At 35.2% G+C, this 9,642-nt stretch overlaps 1 protein-coding gene across 1 annotated transcript in view; it reads right to left on the bottom strand.

Annotated features, from left to right (window-relative positions):
- Positions 1 to 3,791: 3,791 nt before the first annotated feature.
- Positions 3,792 to 9,642, bottom strand: part of LOC119574461 (ADP-ribosylation factor 2-like) — a 31,399-nt gene continuing 25,548 nt past the window's right edge. Inside the window, 1 exon segment of the mRNA XM_037921695.1 lies at positions 3,792 to 3,829. The gene's annotated coding sequence lies outside the window, so the exon portion shown is untranslated.

The raw sequence follows: 9,642 nt of genomic DNA, 5'->3' as shown, positions 1-9,642 counted from the left end.
GGGGTTTTGGGGGATAAAGGGATTTCTTGGGGGGGGAAAGAGAGGCTGGTTCTCAAGCATAGGAGAAAAGGAAGGGGGGGATTGTGGTAGGGGAAGGGGGGGTGGAACTTTGTTCTGTCTGTTGGGTAGTGCGAGAGGAGAGGGAAGGTTTTGGGATTGTATGGTGATTGAAGTATCTTGTAAGTTTGGGAGTGTCGGGTTTGGATGGCAAAAGTTTGACGGGGGAAAGGGTAGGAGGTAAAGGGGTTAGAGTAGGAGGGGTGGGTTTGGGAGAATTGGTAAATGAGCATATTTCTGGAGTAAAGGGGTAAGGGGAGAAACCATCGCGGCTTCTTGTCTGGCTTCGCTAGTGCGAGTCCCAAATTTGAATCTAGGTTTTCTACCTCAACTCAAATTTAAAGGGGGACAAACCCCCATAAAATACATTTTGGGGGCCGCCACAGTTTGGAAATGTGCGTGATTTTCAGGGGATTTAAACGGTAGGCCCGGTTGGGCAAATTAGGCATTGGGGTGTGGGACGGGAATGCTTGGTGGGTGTCCCCAGACCCAACAATTTTGGACTGACTGGAGGGGGTTGGTATGGACGAACAGGGGGACTCCTCCTTGTAGACTTTAAAGGAAAGGGCAGCCTACGGAAGGTAATTTTGGCTATGTTATGGGTTTTTTTTTCGATGACCCTTGGGGGTGGAGTACTTGTACATGTTTTCTCATAGTCTGTGAGACGAAGTAACTTCTCCACAAACGACCAAACTTTTTCATAGATTGGGGAATTTGTGGGGAGATTTAAACTGTTCCGGTGCAAATATTGAGGGTTGGATGGGGGTTTTGCAAGGGTGGGGTTCCATAAGGTCTTTTTGTTTTTTTAGCTATAGCTTGGGGTTTTGGTGTTACTGTGACAAGACGGGAGCGGTCGGGGGCTACGGAAAGAGACTTTTTCCTACTTGTTTTTGGAGACATTTTTCGAAGAGAAGGGTGTTTTCAGAGTAGGGGGCTGTGGGGGGGGATCACGAAAAATCGGTCCCTTTGGGCTGTGCTGAAGAGGGGATTCAAAAATTTTTGTAAGAAGGGGGAGGAAGGGGGGGGTGACGAAAAGGATGTTTAAAGGGGTAGTGTTATGGGAGGTGGGCAATAAGGCTGTAAGGGTTTAAAAGGGGGGAAGGTGGTTTATTTGGAGGTTGTGGGGTTTAAAGTTTGAAGTTGAGATTGTGGGAGAGTGGAAAGTTCCCTTTAAGGGGTTTATTGTTTGGGCCCGTACTAGTAGGTATTGATGAGGGGGTAGTTTTTGCGGTTCGGAGCCTGGCAAAGGAGAGCCCGGGGTCAGGGGAAACTGGTGGTTTCATTTGGGGGTATTTGATAAAGGGACAAACCCCATTGCCCCTAAAAGGGGGGAAAATTTTCATTTCGGCCCTGGTAAACCCCGGATTTGTTGGGGATAAAAAAAAGTCCACCCCTCAGGGGCCCCCTTTAGGGGTAAGGGTAGATAACTAAATAGGGGAATACCGTGCCCCGGGTCCCTCAGGCCGTTCGGGCTGGCACAAAATAGCCTTTATCCCTTTTGCACGGTCTCACATTGGAGGTGAAAAGCAAAGGGTTTGGTGAAGGGGGAAAAACGAAAGTGGGGGGGGAAAATAAAGCCCTGCAAAATTATTTAATCAGGCTGAGTCCAAGGTTTGGGGGTTCCCCCTCATTGGGTCACCCAGTCTCCGCCTCCTAAACCCCCCCACGACAAAACGGGAAGGGGTTGGGGGGGGGGGTTTTCTATCTATCTATCTATATATATTAACTATTATATACATTTTATATATTATTATTATATTTATAATTTTATATATATATTATAATATATTAAAATATATATTTATAAAAAAAAAATATAAATATTTATTATATCAAAAATTTAATTATTTTATATCTTGATTATCTATCATATATACCACACACACACACACCACACCACCACACACCCACCAACACACACAAAACACACCACATATATATATATATATATATATTAAAATTATATATATATATTATATATAATTATATATAGAGAGACAGACAGAGATATTTATATGTATGTATGTATATACTTATGAGTCTACATCAATATGTACAAAAATGCAAATATACATACATGTATATACACGTGTGTACACGTGTTACCAAATACAGATGGATGTGCTCTTGGCAGTATATTTCAAGGAAAATGAATGCATATAAGCTTATAAAATGTCATATTGAATATCTTTTAATGCTTCTTTATGTGATTTCATGTTTTTGACTCGTGACTCATTTTAAGGTTGTTTAAAAACAGCTGTGTACATCTAAGCACCATCGTAAGTGAATTTTAGTTATATTTTTTATATTTTCATAAGTTTTAGGAATTTCTTTTTCCTTTTACAATGTTCATACATTCTCAAGGGAAAAATAAAAAAAAACAATACCTTTGAACTAATTATTTCTTAATTCACAATGTATCACCTTCAAAACTAAGGAAAATGATGTTACCAAGCACTGTTGTCAAACATGTTTATTAAGAAGTTACAAACTATGACCTATCTTTGTCCTCTCATCATGATGTAAGAAGACAAAAGACAAGAATAAAGTAACAAGGAATGTCTTCTAACCCAGGCAGCTTATTTTTTAGATATCTAATGTGGAACATACCACTTTGATTCTCAGTGATAATTCCTAAGATCCATGTACTAAAGGAGCAGATGACAGCTGCTTTTCCAATGATGAGGTCAAAGTACATAAATTAGAACACATTCTGTCACAGAAAAATAAAATCTTGCTGGATAGAGAGAAATAACAAATAACATGAGTGATAGAGTCACATCCCGGGCTTGTGTTTTAAGCTAATATTATAAAAAAATGCACCTTGCCTTTTACTATAAATATAACCTAAACACTGCATGAAATTAAATAAAAAAAAAACCTGCAGGAGTGTGACACAAAGATCAACAGAAAGAAAAACCATAATCCGCCTACTGCATATGACAAACATGTTAAAGCCTTAGTATGTATTGTGATGTACATCAATTTTTCTGTAGTGTTGATCACCAGCTGTCAAGAAAAAGCCTTAAGCCCAAAAGGGCTGATTGTGCCCTTTGGGGATAGGAAACCCAAAAAATCTATTTTCCAAAAAAATTAAAAACACATCATCGGAGGTTAGCACTCCCATACATGTAATTTTATATTAAAATTTTCAGAAATTCTATAGGGTTTTGTTGTCTCAGGAAAACATAGCCTTACGCTACTATGGTTGGCATTCACCCCCCCGAAATTTTTTTTAACATTAAAAACAAAATGACACAACACACGTTTAGGGGGGAAAGGGTGGATGCAGCTGCAATTGATTGGAAGCTTGCTATGGTAACTTTTTTTATCTTTTAGGATTCTTTCCCCTTAAAGTCAGTGAAAAAAATACACAAATCTCAGTAAACTTTTGAAGCCATTATACTGGGTTGACCAATGCACCATTAAATTATTAAAATTGGAAAAACCCTTTTTCACTTTGATGAGTTTTATCACAATAATTCAATGTTCCCTAGATAACATTTAAATTTTGCTATTTAAAAAATTTTTGAAAGGTCGATTCAGCCTGAAGTAAATACACAGACCTTTGTTTTAAAAAAAAATATATTCATTCATAAAGTAGAACAAGAGTACTCCCCCACTTAAAATTGACTTTAAATAAGGGTCCCCGTCTTTACTAGATTACGATCCTTTTTTTTTTAATATTTCGTGAAAAGAATCAAAAAATGTTCATTTAACAAAAAAGAAATTAACCCTAATAATATCTAAAAAAAAGAAAACAAATCTCCATTTAAAAAAAAAAAACTAAAACTCCAAAAAAAAGAAACTGAAAAAATTTTGTAATAGACCTTATACTGAATTTTTTCAAAATGCCGACTGTAATATAAAAAAATCAAATAAATATACAGACTACATCGATACACATTACTTCTTTTCAAATTTATTTGGGTAGCCCGTCCCAGGGCCCTTATACAAAACCCGTCCTTGAACTGCACAATTTTCTTGGGTATTTCCCTGAAATGAGAGAGAAAAGGTTTTTATCGCTGAAATTTTTATCTTATTTTTAATTAAAAACATTTTTTCTCATCACTGTCACTGATGTTTAGGCAAGGGTTTTTTTTAAGATAAAAATTTTTGGGAATTCCCATCAAAAAATGTGACAAAAATCCCCTTATAGGTAAATGGGGAAAAAAAAAGTGAAAGGGGATAACTCTTTTTTTCTAAAATTTTTAAAAAATACTATCAATATAATGCTCTGAATAAAAGGTGAAAAAAAAAAAATAAAAACTGAAAAAATAAACAAAAAAACTGTGTATTCCATGCGTACCCTCCGTTGCCAAAAGGTTAAGACCTAGGGGATCGGTAAACTCTGCAGCAGTCATGGGTTCGGCAATCTTGCTTGTTGGCAAACACTAGAAAAATGCATCTCGCAGTTCATCCTCCGCAAAAGTAAAAATAAAAAAGGAATATTTTATAGTGTGCAGCAACAAAAAAGCTCAATTAACCCATATCTGCGGGGCCCCACCTTATTGCTAATAAACTGATTCTCATGCCGGGATGGGCTATAGGGATCTCGACATCGTGAGTTGTTGAGCGGAAAGTTCCATCGGGGTCATGTGCCAAAGTTTTTTTGATACTGTATTTTGGGTTTAAAAAAGTGATTTTGATTAATATTCCAGCCCGATTTTCAAAAAACAACTCCCCCATATTTTTTTTTTTTTAACAAGCAAAGAATTTTCGATATAACTTAGCTTTAATTATTACATTTTTTACAAACAGATATTTTTTTACATTTTGTTACTTTCTTTTGTGTATTTAAATTTTAATTTTAAAAAAAAAAAAACTTTGGTTTCCTCAAGAATAATTTTACTAAAAAAAAAATCTGCTTTTAAATTACTGAATACTTTTAGCATTATCCAAAAATAATAATGATCATAATAACAGTACTACTACCACTACTACTACTAGTAAACAACTACAAAAATAATAATAATAATAATAATAATAATATAATAATAACAACAACAACAATGGTAAAAAACTATCCAGATGGATAACCAGACACAGAATTCCCCATTCCCACCATCAACACCCACAGACTTCTTCACTTCCCCCCCACATCATTCCTTTTAAAATGCTGACAACTGTTATACCTTTTTGCCAGTTCATCTGAACGCTTCTGTGATTCTTTTCCTTGTCGTTGCTGTCCACCACAAAGATGAGACCCTGAGTATTCTGGAAATAATGTCTCCACAAGGGTCGAATCTTGTCCTGACCGCCTACGTCCCACACTGTGAAACTGATTTTTCTTGTACTCGACGGTTTCGACGTTGAAACCTGAAAGAAAAATTATATATTATCTTTTTTCATAGACCCAATTTTCATGAATTTTATTTTCTTATATATCTAATACTCATCACACTATGCTTACTAGCTCATTAGCATAATAAGAGCTGTATATTTACAAAACCAACCATTTACTTTTTTTTTCCTATACAAAGACTTATCATTTATTATCCACATCCATTGTTCATAAGAACTTTCTTTCATTACCATTTTCACAAATTCTCATGTAAAAAATGTATTCCCTCATGTTAGCCTCTCTTTTAATTCCATTGTTGGTACTGTCAAAATATCTCGCATATTTCCCTCTCCAGTACCCTTCCTTTCTCCCATTACTTATCTATCCAGATACCAATTATTTCTGCCTCTGGTACTCTCTTCCTCCATATTTTGGATGTTGATAAACCCCAGAGTTCCAGGAGATAGAGTTTATGTGGTTGGTGAAATGCTTATTGTCTGTGTAGAGGGTGAAGACAAGATCCCTAAGACTTGTATCTAACATGTGATATACCTTTCAGGGGAGGCTAATTGATTTAAAAGAAACTATTGCCGTCTCTTGTCTCCCAATGACAATAGATTTATATATAGGGGATAAGAAATGAACTTTTTAAATCAGTACAAATAAAGTGACCTCAAGATTTTGAATATATTGCATTCTGTGATCCATTGTAGTTAACCTCTTATAGCTGGGTATGCCTATAGCTCTCATGAAAAACTTTCTCATTATGACAGGTACAGCTATAGGCACCACAACTCATGGGAAGTTCCACTATACGGAATGAGTAACACCCAAAAATTTCTAGTACCGACATCATTGTAGGGATAGCCTTATTTTTTTCTAAAAACTATGGAACCCCTAGTATCCTATTCACGAGACTTTTGAGCAAATCCACTGTGTGCTTGACTATTTTTAAATGAAGGAAGGCCTGTCAAAAACTAGAAGGTTTTTTTTTTTTTCTGGAACTCTTTTACTAGAGACTCTTATACATATGTATTAAAAAAAAGAGAAATCAGTAGGTAAAACAATATCCAACATTTCTTGCCTTGTGTACAATGAAAAGAAAAATGACAATGAAAAAACTCTGTCATCTATGTAACTTTTCACAGATTACCTTAGGGCTTAATATATTTCAAACTATAAAGATACGGGAATTTTTACCATTTCCCAATCACATATTCATAATCTTCGTACAAGAAGAAATTCCAGTATAAAAAACACTATCCATTATTTTTTACTAACCACTACTGGATATGAAATTACATATGAGTTTCCCTGCAAAACTCAGAAATTTTTAATGTATAAAATAAAATTATCCTACTATATTACACAAAACGTCATGATTTAGCTAAAACAGTCAAACACCAACACTTTGGGGCCTAAAATAGTGTTATAAGAAAAATAAACCTGTTCTTTACCACAAGAGCAAAATCATAAAAGAGAACTACCAATTGTGGGGATGGTTGGTGACAATCTCTCCTAATTTAACTTGTACAAGATGGTTGGGTTTTTACCAGCAGCATCAAGACCAACTGCAATAATGAGAGAATTAATATCATGCACTAAAATAAAATGCCATCAACAACAATGCCATATAAAAAATCAAGCAATATATCAGAGAATGTTCTCTATACTATGAAATTTCCTGACCTCTCATGAAAACAAGAAATTCTATTTCACGACAATGCTGCACAAAATGATCAAACATTTTGAAAATAGGTATATATCAAGCCCTCTATTTGCAACAATCATAGAAGGCTGGTAGAAAACTAGTGGGATTTTCTCCCACACCCTATTTATAATGAAAGAGATGTAGGTGTTCTCCCCCAACACATATGGTACTGTTACAAAGTTTTCCTTCAGCCACACCCACAATATTCCTTTGTAAGCGCTCCTCTGTCGCATCAATCACAATATTGTGTTTTCCTCCTCTTTCTACTTATGGAGGAAATACCTGTGGGGTGAAATATAATTGTGTACTGATGGCACATTAAATTCAACCAAACACTTTTATATTTTCCTCTCATCCCTCCCCTCCCCTCTAAATCTACTAAATAACACAAAGCTCCCCTCTGGTATACCATATATAACATGGATACACATTTTATTGTTTTTAATGATTAAAAAAAAATCATGTGCTTTACTTATTTATGGTAATCTATTCCCATTTTCATTCATATAGGGGGTAACCACAATAACTACTCAACTTTGCATTTAACTGATATTCTGTGTATTTTCTAATGTGTAAAACTGAGCTCTTCAAAAGTCTGCAACCAAAATTTGCCTTAAATGAAACCTGAAAAAAATTTTGCCCTGAGTTGGAAGATTGAAAAATCAAATAAATTGATAGATGTATACAACATTTTCATGTTCCTTTGGAACTACTCTGCAATAATTTACAGTATACTGATGATGCATCCTTAAGATTAACAGTCAATTAAGAAACCACCCTAAGCTTTATCTTCAATAATATAAATGAAAAATACTTGTTGATCTCTTTACCATAGGCTTGGGGGCAACAATGACTGCTGCAGACATGATATGCATCTGGTGAGTAAACTAACAATATGACACTTGCCATACTTAGGGGCAGAAGCCAGTCATAAAATTCTTTATTTGCCCCTTTGGTCCCCCAAGCCCACTGGATAGAAGAGGGAGCTAACACAAAGTTTACAATGAATATGACATCTGATCCAGTCTAGTCAAATCAACAGATTTGTAAATAAAGTCTTGTCTTGTGAAACACATGATTTTCACTAATGAAAAAAGTCAGTTAAGGACAATTATTAGTTTTGAATTCCTCAGCTGTAATTAGGAGACAGGAATGAACTAATTTATATAAATATTAAATTTATGACAATGATAGGCCAGGTGGTAATTATCCTAAATGCATCTAGATAAAGCCCAAAACTTAAGCCTTAAAAAAGGTCAAAAAAAATCCACTACATACATTTGGCAAAGTGGGGGCTTGGACTGGTTCCTCATTTGCTGAAAATTTTTGCCTGGGAGGAATTGCCTCTCTTTTGCCAGAATAAATAAGGTAGAGATCTGTAGACCAATTTTGGGGGCCCACAAAATGCAGAGGTACAGCATCATTTAAGTTTAAGCCACCTATAAAAAAATATATTTGTATATTACAATGTTAGTTATAAAACTGAAAAAAGTTGAAAAAGTTGAACAAGGTCATGTAAAGGTACGGTAAGGTAAGATATGATATGATAGGTAAGATTTGAGATAACAAGAAGAAGAAGAAGTCATTCTTTTAATGCTCAAATGATTTTTATAAACAAAACCCATGGTTCTTAAAATTTAAATTTTGATGTGATCAATTGAATTCAACATTCATTTTTTTTTTACACCTTTAGTTTCTTAGTTAGCTATTCAAGCTCTGTATTGGGGACCCGTAGAAAATTTGGGTTTTGGGAAGACAAACACTATAGAATGAGACTGATGTTAAAATTAAATTATAATGCATATGATTCTCATACAAACACAAAGGTGCACAGTGACTCTACACCTAAAAGAAACAATCATAGGGCCCTCGAACATCCTCAACACAGTGACAGGTCAGAGCCCTTTGGGGTAGCCCCATCACTAGGGTAAACTGTTAGTGCTAATTTACAATATGGAAGCATTCGCTAATTCCTTGTAACAGATTTTTTTTTTTCTCCAATTTAAGTATCAAAGCAAATGTTGTCATCACCTCAGTATGCACAGCAAGTTAAGAGCTGAAACTCAGGAGCAAGAACTGGATCTAAGATGTGAGTAGCACTTTCCCGCCCAACCCTTTTTTCTTTATTTGTGGCATTGATGTTTGTGTCTGTAGATTATTACTCATACCAAAAACTGCAGTTTTTTAACCTATGTAAGACTTAAAATCTTCAATTTACCTTAGCTTAGTGTGTCCTAAACCCTAAAGATTAACCCCCTCCTACCAATACGCAAATACATGTCTTAAAAAATTACTATCAACTCTTGACAACTTCAAAAAGAAAATTATGAAACACAGAACTGCTCTTGCTTATGGGTGGCATGCTGATTTAAGTAGCCTTTTCGCTTAAGTAAGAATGTATTACTTGGTAGTTTGTCAGTGAAGGAGGAAAGTCTGTGGAAGTACTGTGAATACTACACTTCTATATAATTCCTTTATTTCAATTTATCGCTGAAATGTCACAAATCAAAAGTGCCTCAGATTTTCTCATTGTCCAATGGCACATACTTAGTAGATGGGAAGTTTCATAATTAGAGCAGACAATAATCAA

This window comes from Penaeus monodon, chromosome 1 (genome assembly GCF_015228065.2).
Source record: "Penaeus monodon isolate SGIC_2016 chromosome 1, NSTDA_Pmon_1, whole genome shotgun sequence".
Taxonomy (NCBI): domain Eukaryota; kingdom Metazoa; phylum Arthropoda; class Malacostraca; order Decapoda; family Penaeidae; genus Penaeus; species Penaeus monodon.
This window is presented reverse-complemented; position numbering and strand designations above follow the sequence as displayed.